The 16,929-nt window shown below is 47.2% G+C and overlaps 48 non-coding genes across 48 annotated transcripts; 34 read left to right on the top strand and 14 right to left on the bottom strand.

Annotated features, from left to right (window-relative positions):
- Positions 1-254: 254 nt before the first annotated feature.
- TRNAG-UCC (transfer RNA glycine (anticodon UCC)) lies at positions 255-326 on the top strand. Its single transcript has one exon. It is a non-coding gene; the product is annotated as a tRNA-Gly (tRNA).
- Positions 327-448: 122 nt separating this feature from the next.
- TRNAN-GUU (transfer RNA asparagine (anticodon GUU)) lies at positions 449-522 on the bottom strand. The gene has a single exon. It is a non-coding gene; the product is annotated as a tRNA-Asn (tRNA).
- A 48-nt stretch (positions 523-570) lies between these two features.
- TRNAG-UCC (transfer RNA glycine (anticodon UCC)) lies at positions 571-642 on the top strand. Its single transcript has one exon. It is a non-coding gene; the product is annotated as a tRNA-Gly (tRNA).
- A 336-nt stretch (positions 643-978) lies between these two features.
- TRNAA-AGC (transfer RNA alanine (anticodon AGC)) lies at positions 979-1,051 on the top strand. Its single transcript has one exon. It is a non-coding gene; the product is annotated as a tRNA-Ala (tRNA).
- A 92-nt stretch (positions 1,052-1,143) lies between these two features.
- TRNAY-GUA (transfer RNA tyrosine (anticodon GUA)) lies at positions 1,144-1,230 on the top strand. Its single transcript is given in 2 exon segments — positions 1,144-1,180; positions 1,195-1,230. It is a non-coding gene; the product is annotated as a tRNA-Tyr (tRNA).
- Positions 1,231-1,461: 231 nt separating this feature from the next.
- TRNAN-GUU (transfer RNA asparagine (anticodon GUU)) lies at positions 1,462-1,535 on the bottom strand. Its single transcript has one exon. It is a non-coding gene; the product is annotated as a tRNA-Asn (tRNA).
- Positions 1,536-1,986: 451 nt separating this feature from the next.
- On the top strand, positions 1,987-2,058 carry TRNAG-UCC (transfer RNA glycine (anticodon UCC)). The gene has a single exon. It is a non-coding gene; the product is annotated as a tRNA-Gly (tRNA).
- A 337-nt stretch (positions 2,059-2,395) lies between these two features.
- TRNAA-AGC (transfer RNA alanine (anticodon AGC)) lies at positions 2,396-2,468 on the top strand. Its single transcript has one exon. It is a non-coding gene; the product is annotated as a tRNA-Ala (tRNA).
- Positions 2,469-2,560: 92 nt separating this feature from the next.
- On the top strand, positions 2,561-2,647 carry TRNAY-GUA (transfer RNA tyrosine (anticodon GUA)). The gene is given in 2 exon segments: positions 2,561-2,597; positions 2,612-2,647. It is a non-coding gene; the product is annotated as a tRNA-Tyr (tRNA).
- A 165-nt stretch (positions 2,648-2,812) lies between these two features.
- TRNAN-GUU (transfer RNA asparagine (anticodon GUU)) lies at positions 2,813-2,886 on the bottom strand. Its single transcript has one exon. It is a non-coding gene; the product is annotated as a tRNA-Asn (tRNA).
- Positions 2,887-3,089: 203 nt separating this feature from the next.
- Positions 3,090-3,176, top strand: TRNAY-GUA (transfer RNA tyrosine (anticodon GUA)). Its single transcript is given in 2 exon segments — positions 3,090-3,126; positions 3,141-3,176. It is a non-coding gene; the product is annotated as a tRNA-Tyr (tRNA).
- A 231-nt stretch (positions 3,177-3,407) lies between these two features.
- Positions 3,408-3,481, bottom strand: TRNAN-GUU (transfer RNA asparagine (anticodon GUU)). The gene has a single exon. It is a non-coding gene; the product is annotated as a tRNA-Asn (tRNA).
- Positions 3,482-4,347: 866 nt separating this feature from the next.
- On the top strand, positions 4,348-4,420 carry TRNAA-AGC (transfer RNA alanine (anticodon AGC)). The gene has a single exon. It is a non-coding gene; the product is annotated as a tRNA-Ala (tRNA).
- Positions 4,421-4,512: 92 nt separating this feature from the next.
- Positions 4,513-4,599, top strand: TRNAY-GUA (transfer RNA tyrosine (anticodon GUA)). Its single transcript is given in 2 exon segments — positions 4,513-4,549; positions 4,564-4,599. It is a non-coding gene; the product is annotated as a tRNA-Tyr (tRNA).
- A 231-nt stretch (positions 4,600-4,830) lies between these two features.
- TRNAN-GUU (transfer RNA asparagine (anticodon GUU)) lies at positions 4,831-4,904 on the bottom strand. Its single transcript has one exon. It is a non-coding gene; the product is annotated as a tRNA-Asn (tRNA).
- Positions 4,905-5,355: 451 nt separating this feature from the next.
- TRNAG-UCC (transfer RNA glycine (anticodon UCC)) lies at positions 5,356-5,427 on the top strand. The gene has a single exon. It is a non-coding gene; the product is annotated as a tRNA-Gly (tRNA).
- Positions 5,428-5,763: 336 nt separating this feature from the next.
- TRNAA-AGC (transfer RNA alanine (anticodon AGC)) lies at positions 5,764-5,836 on the top strand. The gene has a single exon. It is a non-coding gene; the product is annotated as a tRNA-Ala (tRNA).
- A 92-nt stretch (positions 5,837-5,928) lies between these two features.
- TRNAY-GUA (transfer RNA tyrosine (anticodon GUA)) lies at positions 5,929-6,015 on the top strand. The gene is given in 2 exon segments: positions 5,929-5,965; positions 5,980-6,015. It is a non-coding gene; the product is annotated as a tRNA-Tyr (tRNA).
- Positions 6,016-6,180: 165 nt separating this feature from the next.
- On the bottom strand, positions 6,181-6,254 carry TRNAN-GUU (transfer RNA asparagine (anticodon GUU)). The gene has a single exon. It is a non-coding gene; the product is annotated as a tRNA-Asn (tRNA).
- A 223-nt stretch (positions 6,255-6,477) lies between these two features.
- On the top strand, positions 6,478-6,549 carry TRNAG-UCC (transfer RNA glycine (anticodon UCC)). Its single transcript has one exon. It is a non-coding gene; the product is annotated as a tRNA-Gly (tRNA).
- Positions 6,550-6,885: 336 nt separating this feature from the next.
- Positions 6,886-6,958, top strand: TRNAA-AGC (transfer RNA alanine (anticodon AGC)). Its single transcript has one exon. It is a non-coding gene; the product is annotated as a tRNA-Ala (tRNA).
- Positions 6,959-7,050: 92 nt separating this feature from the next.
- On the top strand, positions 7,051-7,137 carry TRNAY-GUA (transfer RNA tyrosine (anticodon GUA)). Its single transcript is given in 2 exon segments — positions 7,051-7,087; positions 7,102-7,137. It is a non-coding gene; the product is annotated as a tRNA-Tyr (tRNA).
- A 231-nt stretch (positions 7,138-7,368) lies between these two features.
- On the bottom strand, positions 7,369-7,442 carry TRNAN-GUU (transfer RNA asparagine (anticodon GUU)). Its single transcript has one exon. It is a non-coding gene; the product is annotated as a tRNA-Asn (tRNA).
- A 451-nt stretch (positions 7,443-7,893) lies between these two features.
- Positions 7,894-7,965, top strand: TRNAG-UCC (transfer RNA glycine (anticodon UCC)). Its single transcript has one exon. It is a non-coding gene; the product is annotated as a tRNA-Gly (tRNA).
- Positions 7,966-8,301: 336 nt separating this feature from the next.
- On the top strand, positions 8,302-8,374 carry TRNAA-AGC (transfer RNA alanine (anticodon AGC)). The gene has a single exon. It is a non-coding gene; the product is annotated as a tRNA-Ala (tRNA).
- A 92-nt stretch (positions 8,375-8,466) lies between these two features.
- TRNAY-GUA (transfer RNA tyrosine (anticodon GUA)) lies at positions 8,467-8,553 on the top strand. The gene is given in 2 exon segments: positions 8,467-8,503; positions 8,518-8,553. It is a non-coding gene; the product is annotated as a tRNA-Tyr (tRNA).
- A 231-nt stretch (positions 8,554-8,784) lies between these two features.
- TRNAN-GUU (transfer RNA asparagine (anticodon GUU)) lies at positions 8,785-8,858 on the bottom strand. Its single transcript has one exon. It is a non-coding gene; the product is annotated as a tRNA-Asn (tRNA).
- Positions 8,859-9,309: 451 nt separating this feature from the next.
- Positions 9,310-9,381, top strand: TRNAG-UCC (transfer RNA glycine (anticodon UCC)). The gene has a single exon. It is a non-coding gene; the product is annotated as a tRNA-Gly (tRNA).
- A 336-nt stretch (positions 9,382-9,717) lies between these two features.
- Positions 9,718-9,790, top strand: TRNAA-AGC (transfer RNA alanine (anticodon AGC)). The gene has a single exon. It is a non-coding gene; the product is annotated as a tRNA-Ala (tRNA).
- A 92-nt stretch (positions 9,791-9,882) lies between these two features.
- Positions 9,883-9,969, top strand: TRNAY-GUA (transfer RNA tyrosine (anticodon GUA)). Its single transcript is given in 2 exon segments — positions 9,883-9,919; positions 9,934-9,969. It is a non-coding gene; the product is annotated as a tRNA-Tyr (tRNA).
- A 165-nt stretch (positions 9,970-10,134) lies between these two features.
- Positions 10,135-10,208, bottom strand: TRNAN-GUU (transfer RNA asparagine (anticodon GUU)). Its single transcript has one exon. It is a non-coding gene; the product is annotated as a tRNA-Asn (tRNA).
- Positions 10,209-10,431: 223 nt separating this feature from the next.
- Positions 10,432-10,503, top strand: TRNAG-UCC (transfer RNA glycine (anticodon UCC)). The gene has a single exon. It is a non-coding gene; the product is annotated as a tRNA-Gly (tRNA).
- Positions 10,504-10,996: 493 nt separating this feature from the next.
- Positions 10,997-11,083, top strand: TRNAY-GUA (transfer RNA tyrosine (anticodon GUA)). The gene is given in 2 exon segments: positions 10,997-11,033; positions 11,048-11,083. It is a non-coding gene; the product is annotated as a tRNA-Tyr (tRNA).
- Positions 11,084-11,248: 165 nt separating this feature from the next.
- On the bottom strand, positions 11,249-11,322 carry TRNAN-GUU (transfer RNA asparagine (anticodon GUU)). The gene has a single exon. It is a non-coding gene; the product is annotated as a tRNA-Asn (tRNA).
- Positions 11,323-11,545: 223 nt separating this feature from the next.
- TRNAG-UCC (transfer RNA glycine (anticodon UCC)) lies at positions 11,546-11,617 on the top strand. The gene has a single exon. It is a non-coding gene; the product is annotated as a tRNA-Gly (tRNA).
- A 496-nt stretch (positions 11,618-12,113) lies between these two features.
- TRNAY-GUA (transfer RNA tyrosine (anticodon GUA)) lies at positions 12,114-12,200 on the top strand. Its single transcript is given in 2 exon segments — positions 12,114-12,150; positions 12,165-12,200. It is a non-coding gene; the product is annotated as a tRNA-Tyr (tRNA).
- A 231-nt stretch (positions 12,201-12,431) lies between these two features.
- TRNAN-GUU (transfer RNA asparagine (anticodon GUU)) lies at positions 12,432-12,505 on the bottom strand. Its single transcript has one exon. It is a non-coding gene; the product is annotated as a tRNA-Asn (tRNA).
- A 451-nt stretch (positions 12,506-12,956) lies between these two features.
- TRNAG-UCC (transfer RNA glycine (anticodon UCC)) lies at positions 12,957-13,028 on the top strand. The gene has a single exon. It is a non-coding gene; the product is annotated as a tRNA-Gly (tRNA).
- A 496-nt stretch (positions 13,029-13,524) lies between these two features.
- Positions 13,525-13,611, top strand: TRNAY-GUA (transfer RNA tyrosine (anticodon GUA)). Its single transcript is given in 2 exon segments — positions 13,525-13,561; positions 13,576-13,611. It is a non-coding gene; the product is annotated as a tRNA-Tyr (tRNA).
- A 231-nt stretch (positions 13,612-13,842) lies between these two features.
- On the bottom strand, positions 13,843-13,916 carry TRNAN-GUU (transfer RNA asparagine (anticodon GUU)). The gene has a single exon. It is a non-coding gene; the product is annotated as a tRNA-Asn (tRNA).
- Positions 13,917-14,367: 451 nt separating this feature from the next.
- On the top strand, positions 14,368-14,439 carry TRNAG-UCC (transfer RNA glycine (anticodon UCC)). Its single transcript has one exon. It is a non-coding gene; the product is annotated as a tRNA-Gly (tRNA).
- A 335-nt stretch (positions 14,440-14,774) lies between these two features.
- TRNAA-AGC (transfer RNA alanine (anticodon AGC)) lies at positions 14,775-14,847 on the top strand. The gene has a single exon. It is a non-coding gene; the product is annotated as a tRNA-Ala (tRNA).
- Positions 14,848-14,939: 92 nt separating this feature from the next.
- On the top strand, positions 14,940-15,026 carry TRNAY-GUA (transfer RNA tyrosine (anticodon GUA)). Its single transcript is given in 2 exon segments — positions 14,940-14,976; positions 14,991-15,026. It is a non-coding gene; the product is annotated as a tRNA-Tyr (tRNA).
- A 231-nt stretch (positions 15,027-15,257) lies between these two features.
- Positions 15,258-15,331, bottom strand: TRNAN-GUU (transfer RNA asparagine (anticodon GUU)). The gene has a single exon. It is a non-coding gene; the product is annotated as a tRNA-Asn (tRNA).
- Positions 15,332-15,782: 451 nt separating this feature from the next.
- TRNAG-UCC (transfer RNA glycine (anticodon UCC)) lies at positions 15,783-15,854 on the top strand. Its single transcript has one exon. It is a non-coding gene; the product is annotated as a tRNA-Gly (tRNA).
- A 332-nt stretch (positions 15,855-16,186) lies between these two features.
- TRNAA-AGC (transfer RNA alanine (anticodon AGC)) lies at positions 16,187-16,259 on the top strand. The gene has a single exon. It is a non-coding gene; the product is annotated as a tRNA-Ala (tRNA).
- A 92-nt stretch (positions 16,260-16,351) lies between these two features.
- Positions 16,352-16,438, top strand: TRNAY-GUA (transfer RNA tyrosine (anticodon GUA)). Its single transcript is given in 2 exon segments — positions 16,352-16,388; positions 16,403-16,438. It is a non-coding gene; the product is annotated as a tRNA-Tyr (tRNA).
- A 231-nt stretch (positions 16,439-16,669) lies between these two features.
- TRNAN-GUU (transfer RNA asparagine (anticodon GUU)) lies at positions 16,670-16,743 on the bottom strand. Its single transcript has one exon. It is a non-coding gene; the product is annotated as a tRNA-Asn (tRNA).
- Positions 16,744-16,929: the final 186 nt, after the last annotated feature.

A 16,929-nucleotide genomic window follows, 5' to 3' on the forward strand; every position in this document is an offset into this window, starting at 1 on the left:
GCGGAAGCGTGCTGGGCCCATAACCCAGAGGTCGATGGATCGAAACCATCCTCTGCTAAGCAATCAATTTTACTGTTTCCACCATTGTAATTGAGGCAAGTTCGTTTCTAGGCCAACGCATTGTTCCTCTTCTTTGGAGGTGTTTTAAGGTCTTTGTGAACGAATTTTGCTCTTCATGATAGCAGAAGTAGTCAGTCTAAGCCATGCGAATCACAGACGTCACCGACATCACCGACATCACAGCTGTCAAAGAAGCGTTGGTGGTATAGTGGTAAGCATAGCTGCCTTCCAAGCAGTTGACCCGGGTTTGATTCCCGGCCAACGCATTTCTTTCAAGGTTTTGTCACCTGTCTCCTATGCTTGCTCTTTCATGGTAAAAAATTTTGCAGCTAGAAGCACCCTTTCAGCTCCTTACATTACAATGCTCCTCCCATCAAAAAGGGGACCTCGTCCCTGGGTGGGCTTGAACCACCAACCTTTCGGTTAACAGCCGAACGCGCTAACCGATTGCGCCACAGAGACAACGGTGCTGCATGCTCGTGACTAGGCACAAGCGAAAACCTCAAAGAAGCGTTGGTGGTATAGTGGTAAGCATAGCTGCCTTCCAAGCAGTTGACCCGGGTTCGATTCCCGGCCAACGCATTTCTTTCAAGGTTTTGTCACCTGTCCCCTATGCTTGCTCTTTCATGGTAAAAAATTTTGCAGCTAGAAGCACCCTTTCAGCTCCTTACATTACAATGCTCCTCCCATTACAATGCTCCTCCCAAAAGGGTCCCATGGCTCTAGAGCCTCATCTGCTACATAACAACTTTCTTGTCCTAAGTATTAAGCCACGCGAAGCTCTGTAAACATCCCAGTCTTAGTCTTCTAATGTCAAAAATATTTTGACACTTAAAAAAAAAAAAAAAAAAAAAAAAGTTTCAAACAGTTACAGAGATTGATCAGTGGATTGCGTGGCTAAGTGCGTGGGTCAGACATGGGGGATTAGCTCAAATGGTAGAGCGCTCGCTTAGCATGCGAGAGGTAGCGGGATCGATGCCCGCATCCTCCAAAAACTTTTTGACTTTTTCAAACATCTTTTTAGCTAATGCTCATGGCACTCTTAGCCAAGCCAAAGAGTTGCACACACCCAGCTTTGCCAATCCTTCGATAGCTCAGCTGGTAGAGCGGAGGACTGTAGTAGAACAATCGGCAATCCTTAGGTCGCTGGTTCGATTCCGGCTCGAAGGACATTTTTTTGGGGGGTATGTTTTCATTTGGGATGTTTCAAGCTGCTGAAACACACACACTTCCGCTGACCCCTACTCTTAACACTAGAAACACCCTTTCCAGAGAGGTCTCCCGTCAACATTGGGACTTTAAAACAGGCACAGAGACCAAGCTTTCAGTTGAGAGCACATCTAAGGCTCGCCAAAGAACCACCTTTAGCTGTGACGTGCAACCAAATCAAAAAGGGGACCTCGTCCCTGGGTGGGCTTGAACCACCAACCTTTCGGTTAACAGCCGAACGCGCTAACCGATTGCGCCACAGAGACAACGGTGCTGCATGCTCGTGACTAGGCACAAGCGAAAACCCAAATGCTGGTCTCCAGGTGGACTTCAGCCCATAACAATCGGCTTTTAAGCTAAACTTGCTGAAACGGCAGAGACCGCCTTCCCGCTAGCAGCTTGACAGGAACCAGAGGGTAGTTATGCTTCTCATCTCCTTTACAGACAGAAGCAGAGTGGCGCAGCGGAAGCGTGCTGGGCCCATAACCCAGAGGTCGATGGATCGAAACCATCCTCTGCTAAGCAATCAATTTTACTGTTTCCACCATTGTAATTGAGGCAAGTTCGTTTCTAGGCCAACGCATTGTTCCTCTTCTTTGGAGGTGTTTTAAGGTCTTTGTGAACGAATTTTGCTCTTCATGATAGCAGAAGTAGTCAGTCTAAGCCATGCGAATCACAGACGTCACCGACATCACCGACATCACAGCTGTCAAAGAAGCGTTGGTGGTATAGTGGTAAGCATAGCTGCCTTCCAAGCAGTTGACCCGGGTTCGATTCCCGGCCAACGCATTTCTTTCAAGGTTTTGTCACCTGTCCCCTATGCTTGCTCTTTCATGGTAAAAAATTTTGCAGCTAGAAGCACCCTTTCAGCTCCTTACATTACTATGCTCCTCCCATTACAATGCTCCTCCCAAAAGGGTCCCATGGCTCTAGAGCCTCATCTGCTACATAACAACTTTCTTGTCCTAAGTATTAAGCCACGCGAAGCTCTGTAAACATCCCAGTCTTAGTCTTCTAATGTCAAAAATATTTTGACACTTAAAAAAAAAAAAAAAAAAAAAAAAAGTTTCAAACAGTTACAGAGATTGATCAGTGGATTGCGTGGCTAAATGCGTGGGTCAGACATGGGGGATTAGCTCAAATGGTAGAGCGCTCGCTTAGCATGCGAGAGGTAGCGGGATCGATGCCCGCATCCTCCAAAAACTTTTTGACTTTTTCAAACATCTTTTTAGCTAATGCTCATGGCACTCTTAGCCAAGCCAAAGAGTTGCACACACCCAGCTTTGCCAATCCTTCGATAGCTCAGCTGGTAGAGCGGAGGACTGTAGTAGAACAATCGGCAATCCTTAGGTCGCTGGTTCGATTCCGGCTCGAAGGACATTTTTTTGGGGGGTATGTTTTCATTTGGGATGTTTCAAGCTGCTGAAACACACACACTTCCGCTGACCCCTACTCTTAACACTAGAAACACCCTTTCCAGAGAGGTCTCCCGTCAACATTGGGACTTTAGCTGTGACGTGCAACCAAATCAAAAAGGGGACCTCGTCCCTGGGTGGGCTTGAACCACCAACCTTTCGGTTAACAGCCGAACGCGCTAACCGATTGCGCCACAGAGACAACGGTGCTGCATGCTCGTGACTAGGCACAAGCGAAAACCCAAATGCTGGAATCGAACCCGGGTCAACTGCTTGGAAGGCATCTATGCTTACCACTATACCACCAACGCTTCTTTGACAGCTGTGATGTCGGTGATCTTTTTAGCTAATGCTCATGGCACTCTTAGCCAAGCCAAAGAGTTGCACACACCCAGCTTTGCCAATCCTTCGATAGCTCAGCTGGTAGAGCGGAGGACTGTAGTAGAACAATCGGCAATCCTTAGGTCGCTGGTTTGATTCCGGCTCGAAGGACATTTTTTTGGGGGGTATGTTTTCATTTGGGATGTTTCAAGCTGCTGAAACACACACACTTCCGCTGACCCCTACTCTTAACACTAGAAACACCCTTTCCAGAGAGGTCTCCCGTCAACATTGGGACTTTAAAACAGGCACAGAGACCAAGCTTTCAGTTGAGAGCACATCTAAGGCTCGCCAAAGAACCACCTTTAGCTGTGACGTGCAACCAAATCAAAAAGGGGACCTCGTCCCTGGGTGGGCTTGAACCACCAACCTTTCGGTTAACAGCCGAACGCGCTAACCGATTGCGCCACAGAGACAACGGTGCTGCATGCTCGTGACTAGGCACAAGCGAAAACCCAAATGCTGGTCTCCAGGTGGACTTCAGCCCATAACAATCGGCTTTTAAGCTAAACTTGCTGAAACGGCAGAGACCGCCTTCCCGCTAGCAGCTTGACAGGAACCAGAGGGTAGTTATGCTTCTCATCTCCTTTACAGACAGAAGCAGAGTGGCGCAGCGGAAGCGTGCTGGGCCCATAACCCAGAGGTCGATGGATCGAAACCATCCTCTGCTAAGCAATCAATTTTACTGTTTCCACCATTGTAATGGAGGCAAGTTCGTTTCTAGGCCAACGCATTGTTCCTCTTCTTTGGAGGTGTTTTAAGGTCTTTGTGAACGAATTTTGCTCTTCATGATAGCAGAAGTAGTCAGTCTAAGCCATGCGAATCACAGACGTCACCGACATCACCGACATCACAGCTGTCACAGAAGCGTTGGTGGTATAGTGGTAAGCATAGCTGCCGTCCAAGCAGTTGACCCGGGTTCGATTCCCGGCCAACGCATTTCTTTCAAGGTTTTGTCACCTGTCTCCTATGCTTGCTCTTTCATGGTAAAAAATTTTGCAGCTTGAAGCACCCTTTCAGCTCCTTACATTACAATGCTCCTCCCATTACAATGCTCCTCCCAAAAGGGTCCCATGGCTCTAGAGCCTCATCTGCTACATAACAACTTTCTTGTCCTAAGTATTAAGCCACGCGAAGCTCTGTAAACATCCCAGTCTTAGTCTTCTAATGTCAAAAATATTTTGACACTTAAAAAAAAAAAAAAAAAAAAAAAAAAAAAAAGTTTCAAACAGTTACAGAGATTGATCAGTGGATTGCGTGGCTAAATACGTGGGTCAGACATGGGGGATTAGCTCAAATGGTAGAGCGCTCGCTTAGCATGCGAGAGGTAGCGGGATCGATGCCCGCATCCTCCAAAAACTTTTTGACTTTTTCAAACATCTTTTTAGCTAATGCTCATGGCACTCTTAGCCAAGCCAAAGAGTTGCACACACCCAGCTTTGCCAATCCTTCGATAGCTCAGCTGGTAGAGCAGAGGACTGTAGTAGAACAATCGGCAATCCTTAGGTCGCTGGTTCGATTCCGGCTCGAAGGACATTTTTTTGGGGGGTATGTTTTCATTTGGGATGTTTCAAGCTGCTGAAACACACACACTTCCGCTGACCCCTACTCTTAACACTAGAAACACCCTTTCCAGAGAGGTCTCCCGTCAACATTGGGACTTTAAAACAGGCACAGAGACCAAGCTTTCAGTTGAGAGCACATCTAAGGCTCGCCAAAGAACCACCTTTAGCTGTGACGTGCAACCAAATCAAAAAGGGGACCTCGTCCCTGGGTGGGCTTGAACCACCAACCTTTCGGTTAACAGCCGAACGCGCTAACCGATTGCGCCACAGAGACAACGGTGCTGCATGCTCGTGACTAGGCACAAGCGAAAACCCAAATGCTGGTCTCCAGGTGGACTTCAGCCCATAACAATCGGCTTTTAAGCTAAACTTGCTGAAACGGCAGAGACCGCCTTCCCGCTAGCAGCTTGACAGAAACCAGAGGGTAGTTATGCTTCTCATCTCCTTTGCAGACAGAAGCAGAGTGGCGCTGCGGAAGCGTGCTGGGCCCATAACCCAGAGGTCGATGGATCGAAACCATCCTCTGCTAAGCAATCAATTTTACTGTTTCCACCATTGTAATTGAGGCAAGTTCGTTTCTAGGCCAACGCATTGTTCCTCTTCTTTGGAGGTGTTTTAAGGTCTTTGTGAACGAATTTTGCTCTTCATGATAGCAGAAGTAGTCAGTCTAAGCCATGCGAATCACAGATGTCACCGACATCACCGACATCACAGCTGTCACAGAAGCGTTGGTGGTATAGTGGTAAGCATAGCTGCCTTCCAAGCAGTTGACCCGGGTTCGATTCCCGGCCAATGCATTTCTTTCAAGGTTTTGTCACCTGTCTCCTATGCTTGCTCTTTCATGGTAAAAAATTTTGCAGCTAGAAGCACCCTTTCAGCTCCTTACATTACAATGCTCCTCCCATTACAATGCTCCTCCCAAAAGGGTCCCATGGCTCTAGAGCCTCATCTGCTACATAACAACTTTCTTGTCCTAAGTATTAAGCCACGCGAAGCTCTGTAAACATCCCAGTCTTAGTCTTCTAATGTCAAAAATATTTTGACACTTAAAAAAAAAAAAAAAAAAAAAAAAGTTTCAAACAGTTACAGAGATTGATCAGTGGATTGCGTGGCTAAATGCGTGGGTCAGACATGGGGGATTAGCTCAAATGGTAGAGCGCTCGCTTAGCATGCGAGAGGTAGCGGGATCGATGCCCGCATCCTCCAAAAACTTTTTGACTTTTTCAAACATCTTTTTAGCTAATGCTCATGGCACTCTTAGCCAAGCCAAAGAGTTGCACACACCCAGCTTTGCCAATCCTTCGATAGCTCAGCTGGTAGAGCGGAGGACTGTAGTAGAACAATCGGCAATCCTTAGGTCGCTGGTTCGATTCCGGCTCGAAGGACATTTTTTTGGGGGGTATGTTTTCATTTGGGATGTTTCAAGCTGCTGAAACACACACACTTCCGCTGACCCCTACTCTTAACACTAGAAACACCCTTTCCAGAGAGGTCTCCCGTCAACATTGGGACTTTAGCTGTGACGTGCAACCAAATCAAAAAGGGGACCTCGTCCCTGGGTGGGCTTGAACCACCAACCTTTCGGTTAACAGCCGAACGCGCTAACCGATTGCGCCACAGAGACAACGGTGCTGCATGCTCGTGACTAGGCACAAGCGAAAACCCAAATGCTGGAATCGAACCCGGGTCAACTGCTTGGAAGGCAGCTATGCTTACCACTATACCACCAACGCTTCTTTGACAGCTGTGATGTCGATGCTAGCTCTTCATGATAGCAGAAGTAGTCAGTCTAAGCCATGCGAATCACAGACGTCACCGACATCACCGACATCACAGCTGTCAAAGAAGCGTTGGTGGTATAGTGGTAAGCATAGCTGCCTTCCAAGCAGTTGACCCGGGTTTGATTCCCGGCCAACGCATTTCTTTCAAGGTTTTGTCACCTGTCTCCTATGCTTGCTCTTTCATGGTAAAAAATTTTGCAGCTAGAAGCACCCTTTCAGCTCCTTACATTACAATGCTCCTCCCATTACAATGCTCCTCCCAAAAGGGTCCCATGGCTCTAGAGCCTCATCTGCTACATAACAACTTTCTTGTCCTAAGTATTAAGCCACGCGAAGCTCTGTAAACATCCCAGTCTTAGTCTTCTAATGTCAAAAATATTTTGACACTTAAAAAAAAAAAAAAAAAAAAAAAAGTTTCAAACAGTTACAGAGATTGATCAGTGGATTGCGTGGCTAAATGCGTGGGTCAGACATGGGGGATTAGCTCAAATGGTAGAGCGCTCGCTTAGCATGCGAGAGGTAGCGGGATCGATGCCCGCATCCTCCAAAAACTTTTTGACTTTTTCAAACATCTTTTTAGCTAATGCTCATGGCACTCTTAGCCAAGCCAAAGAGTTGCACACACCCAGCTTTGCCAATCCTTCGATAGCTCAGCTGGTAGAGCGGAGGACTGTAGTAGAACAATCGGCAATCCTTAGGTCGCTGGTTCGATTCCGGCTCGAAGGACATTTTTTTGGGGGGTATGTTTTCATTTGGGATGTTTCAAGCTGCTGAAACACACACACTTCCGCTGACCCCTACTCTTAACACTAGAAACACCCTTTCCAGAGAGGTCTCCCGTCAACATTGGGACTTTAAAACAGGCACAGAGACCAAGCTTTCAGTTGAGAGCACATCTAAGGCTCGCCAAAGAACCACCTTTAGCTGTGACGTGCAACCAAATCAAAAAGGGGACCTCGTCCCTGGGTGGGCTTGAACCACCAACCTTTCGGTTAACAGCCGAACGCGCTAACCGATTGCGCCACAGAGACAACGGTGCTGCATGCTCGTGACTAGGCACAAGCGAAAACCCAAATGCTGGTCTCCAGGTGGACTTCAGCCCATAACAATCGGCTTTTAAGCTAAACTTGCTGAAACGGCAGAGACCGCCTTCCCGCTAGCAGCTTGACAGAAACCAGAGGGTAGTTATGCTTCTCATCTCCTTTGCAGACAGAAGCAGAGTGGCGCTGCGGAAGCGTGCTGGGCCCATAACCCAGAGGTCGATGGATCGAAACCATCCTCTGCTAAGCAATCAATTTTACTGTTTCCACCATTGTAATTGAGGCAAGTTCGTTTCTAGGCCAACGCATTGTTCCTCTTCTTTGGAGGTGTTTTAAGGTCTTTGTGAACGAATTTTGCTCTTCATGATAGCAGAAGTAGTCAGTCTAAGCCATGCGAATCACAGATGTCACCGACATCACCGACATCACAGCTGTCACAGAAGCGTTGGTGGTATAGTGGTAAGCATAGCTGCCTTCCAAGCAGTTGACCCGGGTTCGATTCCCGGCCAATGCATTTCTTTCAAGGTTTTGTCACCTGTCTCCTATGCTTGCTCTTTCATGGTAAAAAATTTTGCAGCTAGAAGCACCCTTTCAGCTCCTTACATTACAATGCTCCTCCCATTACAATGCTCCTCCCAAAAGGGTCCCATGGCTCTAGAGCCTCATCTGCTACATAACAACTTTCTTGTCCTAAGTATTAAGCCACGCGAAGCTCTGTAAACATCCCAGTCTTAGTCTTCTAATGTCAAAAATATTTTGACACTTAAAAAAAAAAAAAAAAAAAAAAAAGTTTCAAACAGTTACAGAGATTGATCAGTGGATTGCGTGGCTAAATGCGTGGGTCAGACATGGGGGATTAGCTCAAATGGTAGAGCGCTCGCTTAGCATGCGAGAGGTAGCGGGATCGATGCCCGCATCCTCCAAAAACTTTTTGACTTTTTCAAACATCTTTTTAGCTAATGCTCATGGCACTCTTAGCCAAGCCAAAGAGTTGCACACACCCAGCTTTGCCAATCCTTCGATAGCTCAGCTGGTAGAGCGGAGGACTGTAGTAGAACAATCGGCAATCCTTAGGTCGCTGGTTCGATTCCGGCTCGAAGGACATTTTTTTGGGGGGTATGTTTTCATTTGGGATGTTTCAAGCTGCTGAAACACACACACTTCCGCTGACCCCTACTCTTAACACTAGAAACACCCTTTCCAGAGAGGTCTCCCGTCAACATTGGGACTTTAAAACAGGCACAGAGACCAAGCTTTCAGTTGAGAGCACATCTAAGGCTCGCCAAAGAACCACCTTTAGCTGTGACGTGCAACCAAATCAAAAAGGGGACCTCGTCCCTGGGTGGGCTTGAACCACCAACCTTTCGGTTAACAGCCGAACGCGCTAACCGATTGCGCCACAGAGACAACGGTGCTGCATGCTCGTGACTAGGCACAAGCGAAAACCCAAATGCTGGTCTCCAGGTGGACTTCAGCCCATAACAATCGGCTTTTAAGCTAAACTTGCTGAAACGGCAGAGACCGCCTTCCCGCTAGCAGCTTGACAGAAACCAGAGGGTAGTTATGCTTCTCATCTCCTTTGCAGACAGAAGCAGAGTGGCGCTGCGGAAGCGTGCTGGGCCCATAACCCAGAGGTCGATGGATCGAAACCATCCTCTGCTAAGCAATCAATTTTACTGTTTCCACCATTGTAATTGAGGCAAGTTCGTTTCTAGGCCAACGCATTGTTCCTCTTCTTTGGAGGTGTTTTAAGGTCTTTGTGAACGAATTTTGCTCTTCATGATAGCAGAAGTAGTCAGTCTAAGCCATGCGAATCACAGATGTCACCGACATCACCGACATCACAGCTGTCACAGAAGCGTTGGTGGTATAGTGGTAAGCATAGCTGCCTTCCAAGCAGTTGACCCGGGTTCGATTCCCGGCCAATGCATTTCTTTCAAGGTTTTGTCACCTGTCTCCTATGCTTGCTCTTTCATGGTAAAAAATTTTGCAGCTAGAAGCACCCTTTCAGCTCCTTACATTACAATGCTCCTCCCATTACAATGCTCCTCCCAAAAGGGTCCCATGGCTCTAGAGCCTCATCTGCTACATAACAACTTTCTTGTCCTAAGTATTAAGCCACGCGAAGCTCTGTAAACATCCCAGTCTTAGTCTTCTAATGTCAAAAATATTTTGACACTTAAAAAAAAAAAAAAAAAAAAAAAAGTTTCAAACAGTTACAGAGATTGATCAGTGGATTGCGTGGCTAAATGCGTGGGTCAGACATGGGGGATTAGCTCAAATGGTAGAGCGCTCGCTTAGCATGCGAGAGGTAGCGGGATCGATGCCCGCATCCTCCAAAAACTTTTTGACTTTTTCAAACATCTTTTTAGCTAATGCTCATGGCACTCTTAGCCAAGCCAAAGAGTTGCACACACCCAGCTTTGCCAATCCTTCGATAGCTCAGCTGGTAGAGCGGAGGACTGTAGTAGAACAATCGGCAATCCTTAGGTCGCTGGTTCGATTCCGGCTCGAAGGACATTTTTTTGGGGGGTATGTTTTCATTTGGGATGTTTCAAGCTGCTGAAACACACACACTTCCGCTGACCCCTACTCTTAACACTAGAAACACCCTTTCCAGAGAGGTCTCCCGTCAACATAGGGACTTTAGCTGTGAAGTGCAACCAAATCAAAAAGGGGACCTCGTCCCTGGGTGGGCTTGAACCACCAACCTTTCGGTTAACAGCCGAACGCGCTAACCGATTGCGCCACAGAGACAACGGTGCTGCATGCTCGTGACTAGGCACAAGCGAAAACCCAAATGCTGGAATCGAACCCGGGTCAACTGCTTGGAAGGCAGCTATGCTTACCACTATACCACCAACGCTTCTTTGACAGCTGTGATGTCGATGCTAGCTCTTCATGATAGCAGAAGTAGTCAGTCTAAGCCATGCGAATCACAGACGTCACCGACATCACCGACATCACAGCTGTCAAAGAAGCGTTGGTGGTATAGTGGTAAGCATAGCTGCCTTCCAAGCAGTTGACCCGGGTTTGATTCCCGGCCAACGCATTTCTTTCAAGGTTTTGTCACCTGTCTCCTATGCTTGCTCTTTCATGGTAAAAATTTTTGCAGCTAGAAGCACCCTTTCAGCTCCTTACATTACAATGCTCCTCCCATTACAATGCTCCTCCCAAAAGGGTCCCATGGCTCTAGAGCCTCATCTGCTACATAACAACTTTCTTGTCCTAAGTATTAAGCCACGCGAAGCTCTGTAAACATCCCAGTCTTAGTCTTCTAATGTCAAAAATATTTTGACACTTAAAAAAAAAAAAAAAAGTTTCAAACAGTTACAGAGATTGATCAGTGGATTGCGTGGCTAAATGCGTGGGTCAGACATGGGGGATTAGCTCAAATGGTAGAGCGCTCGCTTAGCATGTGAGAGGTAGCGGGATCGATGCCCGCATCCTCCAAAAACTTTTTGACTTTTTCAAACATCTTTTTAGCTAATGCTCATGGCACTCTTAGCCAAGCCAAAGAGTTGCACACACCCAGCTTTGCCAATCCTTCGATAGCTCAGCTGGTAGAGCGGAGGACTGTAGTAGAACAATCGGCAATCCTTAGGTCGCTGGTTCGATACCGGCTCGAAGGACATTTTTTTGGGGGGTATGTTTTCATTTGGGATGTTTCAAGCTGCTGAAACACACACACTTCCGCTGACCCCTACTCTTAACACTAGAAACACCCTTTCCAGAGAGGTCTCCCGTCAACATTGGGACTTTAGCTGTGACGTGCAACCAAATCAAAAAGGGGACCTCGTCCCTGGGTGGGCTTGAACCACCAACCTTTCGGTTAACAGCCGAACGCGCTAACCGATTGCGCCACAGAGACAACGGTGCTGCATGCTCATGACTAGGCACAAGCGAAAACCCAAATGCTGGAATCGAACCCGGGTCAACTGCTTGGAAGGCAGCTATGCTTACCACTATACCACCAACGCTTCTTTGACAGCTGTGATGTCGATGCTAGCTCTTCATGATAGCAGAAGTAGTCAGTCTAAGCCATGCGAATCACAGACGTCACCGACATCACCGACATCACAGCTGTCAAAGAAGCGTTGGTGGTATAGTGGTAAGCATAGCTGCCTTCCAAGCAGTTGACCCGGGTTTGATTCCCGGCCAACGCATTTCTTTCAAGGTTTTGTCACCTGTCTCCTATGCTTGCTCTTTCATGGTAAAAAATTTTGCAGCTAGAAGCACCCTTTCAGCTCCTTACATTACAATGCTCCTCCCATTACAATGCTCCTCCCAAAAGGGTCCCATGGCTCTAGAGCCTCATCTGCTACATAACAACTTTCTTGTCCTAAGTATTAAGCCACGCGAAGCTCTGTAAACATCCCAGTCTTAGTCTTCTAATGTCAAAAATATTTTGACACTTAAAAAAAAAAAAAAAAAAAGTTTCAAACAGTTACAGAGATTGATCAGTGGATTGCGTGGCTAAATGCGTGGGTCAGACATGGGGGATTAGCTCAAATGGTAGAGCGCTCGCTTAGCATGCGAGAGCTAGCGGGATCGATGCCCGCATCCTCCAAAAACTTTTTGACTTTTTCAAACATCTTTTTAGCTAATGCTCATGGCACTCTTAGCCAAGCCAAAGAGTTGCACACACCCAGCTTTGCCAATCCTTCGATAGCTCAGCTGGTAGAGCGGAGGACTGTAGTAGAACAATCGGCAATCCTTAGGTCGCTGGTTCGATTCCGGCTCGAAGGACATTTTTTTGGGGGGTATGTTTTCATTTGGGATGTTTCAAGCTGCTGAAACACACACACTTCCGCTGACCCCTACTCTTAACACTAGAAACACCCTTTCCAGAGAGGTCTCCCGTCAACATTGGGACTTTAAAACAGGCACAGAGACCAAGCTTTCAGTTGAGAGCACATCTAAGGCTTGCCAAAGAACCACCTTTAGCTGTGACGTGCAACCAAATCAAAAAGGGGACCTCGTCCCTGGGTGGGCTTGAACCACCAACCTTTCGGTTAACAGCCGAACGCGCTAACCGATTGCGCCACAGAGACAACGGTGCTGCATGCTCGTGACTAGGCACAAGCGAAAACCCAAATGCTGGTCTCCAGGTGGACTTCAGCCCATAACAATCGGCTTTTAAGCTAAACTTGCTGAAACGGCAGAGACCGCCTTCCCACTAGCAGCTTGACAGGAACCAGAGGGTAGTTATGCTTCTCATCTCCTTTACAGACAGAAGCAGAGTGGCGCAGCGGAAGCGTGCTGGGCCCATAACCCAGAGGTCGATGGATCGAAACCATCCTCTGCTAAGCAATCAATTTTACTGTTTCCACCATTGTAATTGAGGCAAGTTCGTTTCTAGGCCAACGCATTGTTCCTCTTCTTTGGAGGTGTTTTAAGGTCTTTGTGAACGAATTTTGCTCTTCATGATAGCAGAAGTAGTCAGTCTAAGCCATGCGAATCACAGACGTCACCGACATCACCGACATCACAGCTGTCACAGAAGCGTTGGTGGTATAGTGGTAAGCATAGCTGCCTTCCAAGCAGTTGACCCGGGTTCGATTCCCGGCCAATGCATTTCTTTCAAGGTTTTGTCACCTGTCTCCTATGCTTGCTCTTTCATGGTAAAAAATTTTGCAGCTAGAAGCACCCTTTCAGCTCCTTACATTACAATGCTCCTCCCATTACAATGCTCCTCCCAAAAGGGTCCCATGGCTCTAGAGCCTCATCTGCTACATAACAACTTTCTTGTCCTAAGTATTAAGCCACGCGAAGCTCTGTAAACATTCCAGTCTTAGTCTTCTAATGTCAAAAATATTTTGACACTTAAAAAAAAAAAAAAAAAAAGTTTCAAACAGTTACAGAGATTGATCAGTGGATTGCGTGGCTAAATGCGTGGGTCAGACATGGGGGATTAGCTCAAATGGTAGAGCGCTCGCTTAGCATGCGAGAGCTAGCGGGATCGATGCCCGCATCCTCCAAAAACTTTTTGACTTTTTCAAACATCTTTTTAGCTAATGCTCATGGCACTCTTAGCCAAGCCAAAGAGTTGCACACACCCAGCTTTGCCAATCCTTCGATAGCTCAGCTGGTAGAGCGGAGGACTGTAGTAGAACAATCGGCAATCCTTAGGTCGCTGGTTCGATTCCGGCTCGAAGGACATTTTTTTGGGGGGTATGTTTTCATTTGGGATGTTTCAAGCTGCTGAAACACACACACTTCCGCTGACCCCTACTCTTAACACTAGAAACACCCTTTCCAGAGAGGTCTCCCGTCAACATTGGGACTTTAAAACAGGCACAGAGACCAAGCTTTCAGTTGAGAGCACATCTAAGGCTCGCCAAAGAACCACCTTTAGCTGTGACGTGCAACCAAATCAAAAAGGGGACCTCGTCCCTGGGTGGGCTTGAACCACCAACCTTTCGGTTAACAGCCGAACGCGCTAACCGATTGCGCCACAGAGACAACGGTGCTGCATGCTCGTGACTAGGCACAAGCGAAAACCCAAATGCTGGTCTCCAGGTGGACTTCAGCCCATAACAATCGGCTTTTAAGCTAAACTTGCTGAAACGGCAGAGACCGCCTTCCCACTAGCAGCTTGACAGGAACCAGAGGGTAGTTATGCTTCTCATCTCCTTTACAGACAGAAGCAGAGTGGCGCAGCGGAAGCGTGCTGGGCCCATAACCCAGAGGTCGATGGATCGAAACCATCCTCTGCTAAGCAATCAATTTTACTGTTTCCACCATTGTAATTGAGGCAAGTTCGTTTCTAGGCCAACGCATTGTTCCTCTTCTTTGGAGGTGTTTTAAGGTCTTTGTGAACGAATTTTGCTCTTCATGATAGCAGAAGTAGTCAGTCTAAGCCATGCGAATCACAGACGTCACCGACATCACCGACATCACAGCTGTCACAGAAGCGTTGGTGGTATAGTGGTAAGCATAGCTGCCTTCCAAGCAGTTGACCCGGGTTCGATTCCCGGCCAATGCATTTCTTTCAAGGTTTTGTCACCTGTCTCCTATGCTTGCTCTTTCATGGTAAAAAATTTTGCAGCTAGAAGCACCCTTTCAGCTCCTTACATTACAATGCTCCTCCCATTACAATGCTCCTCCCAAAAGGGTCCCATGGCTCTAGAGCCTCATCTGCTACATAACAACTTTCTTGTCCTAAGTATTAAGCCACGCGAAGCTCTGTAAACATCCCAGTCTTAGTCTTCTAATGTCAAAAATATTTTGACACTTAAAAAAAAAAAAAAAAAAAAAAAGTTTCAAACAGTTACAGAGATTGATCAGTGGATTGCGTGGCTAAATGCGTGGGTCAGACATGGGGGATTAGCTCAAATGGTAGAGCGCTCGCTTAGCATGCGAGAGGTAGCGGGATCGATGCCCGCATCCTCCAAAAACTTTTTGACTTTTTCAAACATCTTTTTAGCTAATGCTCATGGCACTCTTAGCCAAGCCAAAGAGTTGCACACACCCAGCTTTGCCAATCCTTTGATAGCTCAGCTGGTAGAGCGGAGGACTGTAGTAGAACAATCGGCAATCCTTAGGTCGCTGGTTCGATTCCGGCTCGAAGGACATTTTTTTGGGGGGTATGTTTTCATTTGGGATGTTTCAAGCTGCTGAAACACACACACTTCCGCTGACCCCTACTCTTAACACTAGAAACACCCTTTCCAGAGAGGTCTCCCGTCAACATTGGGACTTTAAAACAGGCACAGAGACCAAGCTTTCAGTTGAGAGCACATCTAAGGCTCGCCAAAGAACCACCTTTAGCTGTGACGTGCAACCAAATCAAAAAGGGGACCTCGTCCCTGGGTGGGCTTGAACCACCAACCTTTCGGTTAACAGCCGAACGCGCTAACCGATTGCGCCACAGAGACAACGGTGCTGCATGCTCGTGACTAGGCACAAGCGAAAACCCAAATGCTGGTCTCCAGGTGGACTTCAGCCCATAACAATCGGCTTTTAAGCTAAACTTGCTGAAACGGCAGAGACCGCCTTCCCGCTAGCAGCTTGACAGGAACCAGAGGGTAGTTATGCTTCTCATCTCCTTTAGAGACAGAAGCAGAGTGGCGCAGCGGAAGCGTGCTGGGCCCATAACCCAGAGGTCGATGGATCGAAACCATCCTCTGCTAAGCAATCAATTTTACTGTTTCCACCATTGTAATTGAGGCAAGTTTGTTTCTAGGCCAACGCATTGTTCCTCTTCTTTGGAGGTGTTTTAAGGTCTTTGTGAACGAATTTTGCTCTTCATGATAGCAGAAGTAGTCAGTCTAAGCCATGCGAATCACAGACGTCACCGACATCACCGACATCACAGCTGTCAAAGAAGCGTTGGTGGTATAGTGGTAAGCATAGCTGCCTTCCAAGCAGTTGACCCGGGTTCGATTCCCGGCCAACGCATTTCTTTCAAGGTTTTGTCACCTGTCTCCTATGCTTGCTCTTTCATGGTAAAAAATTTTGCAGCTAGAAGCACCCTTTCAGCTCCTTACATTACAATGCTCCTCCCATTACAATGCTCCTCCCAAAAGGGTCCCATGGCTCTAGAGCCTCATCTGCTACATAACAACTTTCTTGTCCTAAGTATTAAGCCACGCGAAGCTCTGTAAACATCCCAGTCTTAGTCTTCTAATGTCAAAAATATTTTGACACTTAAAAAAAAAAAAAAAAAAAAGTTTCAAACAGTTACAGAGATTGATCAGTGGATTGCGTGGCTAAATGCGTGGGTCAGACATGGGGGATTAGCTCAAATGGTAGAGCGCTCGCTTAGCATGCGAGAGGTAGCGGGATCGATGCCCGCATCCTCCAAAAACTTTTTGACTTTTTCAAACATCTTTTTAGCTAATGCTCATGGCACTCTTAGCCAAGCCAAAGAGTTGCACACACCCAGCTTTGCCAATCCTTCGATAGCTCAGCTGGTAGAGCGGAGGACTGTAGTAGAACAATCGGCAATCCTTAGGTCGCTGGTTCGATTCCGGCTCGAAGGACATTTTTTTGGGGGGTATGTTTTCATTTGGGATGTTTCAAGCTGCTGAAACACACACACTTCCGCTGACCCCTACTCTTAACACTAGAAACACCCTTTCCAGAGAGGTCTCCCGTCAACATTGGGACTTTAAAACAGGCACAGAGACCAAGCTTTCAGTTGAGAGCACATCTAAGGCTCGCCAAAGAACCACCTTTAGCTGTGACGTGCAACCAAATCAAAAAGGGGACCTCGTCCCTGGGTGGGCTTGAACCACCAACCTTTCGGTTAACAGCCGAACGCGCTAACCGATTGCGCCACAGAGACAACGGTGCTGCATGCTCGTGACTAGGCACAAGCGAAAACCCAAATGCTGGTCTCCAGGTGGACTTCAGCCCATAACAATCGGCTTTTAAGCTAAACTTGCTGAAACGGCAGAGACCGCCTTCCCGCTAGCAGCTTGACAGGAACCAGAGGGTAGTTATGCTTCTCATCTCCTTTACAGACAGAAGC

Source organism: Hyla sarda, chromosome 3, assembly GCF_029499605.1.
Source record: "Hyla sarda isolate aHylSar1 chromosome 3, aHylSar1.hap1, whole genome shotgun sequence".
Classification (NCBI taxonomy): Eukaryota; Metazoa; Chordata; class Amphibia; order Anura; family Hylidae; genus Hyla; species Hyla sarda.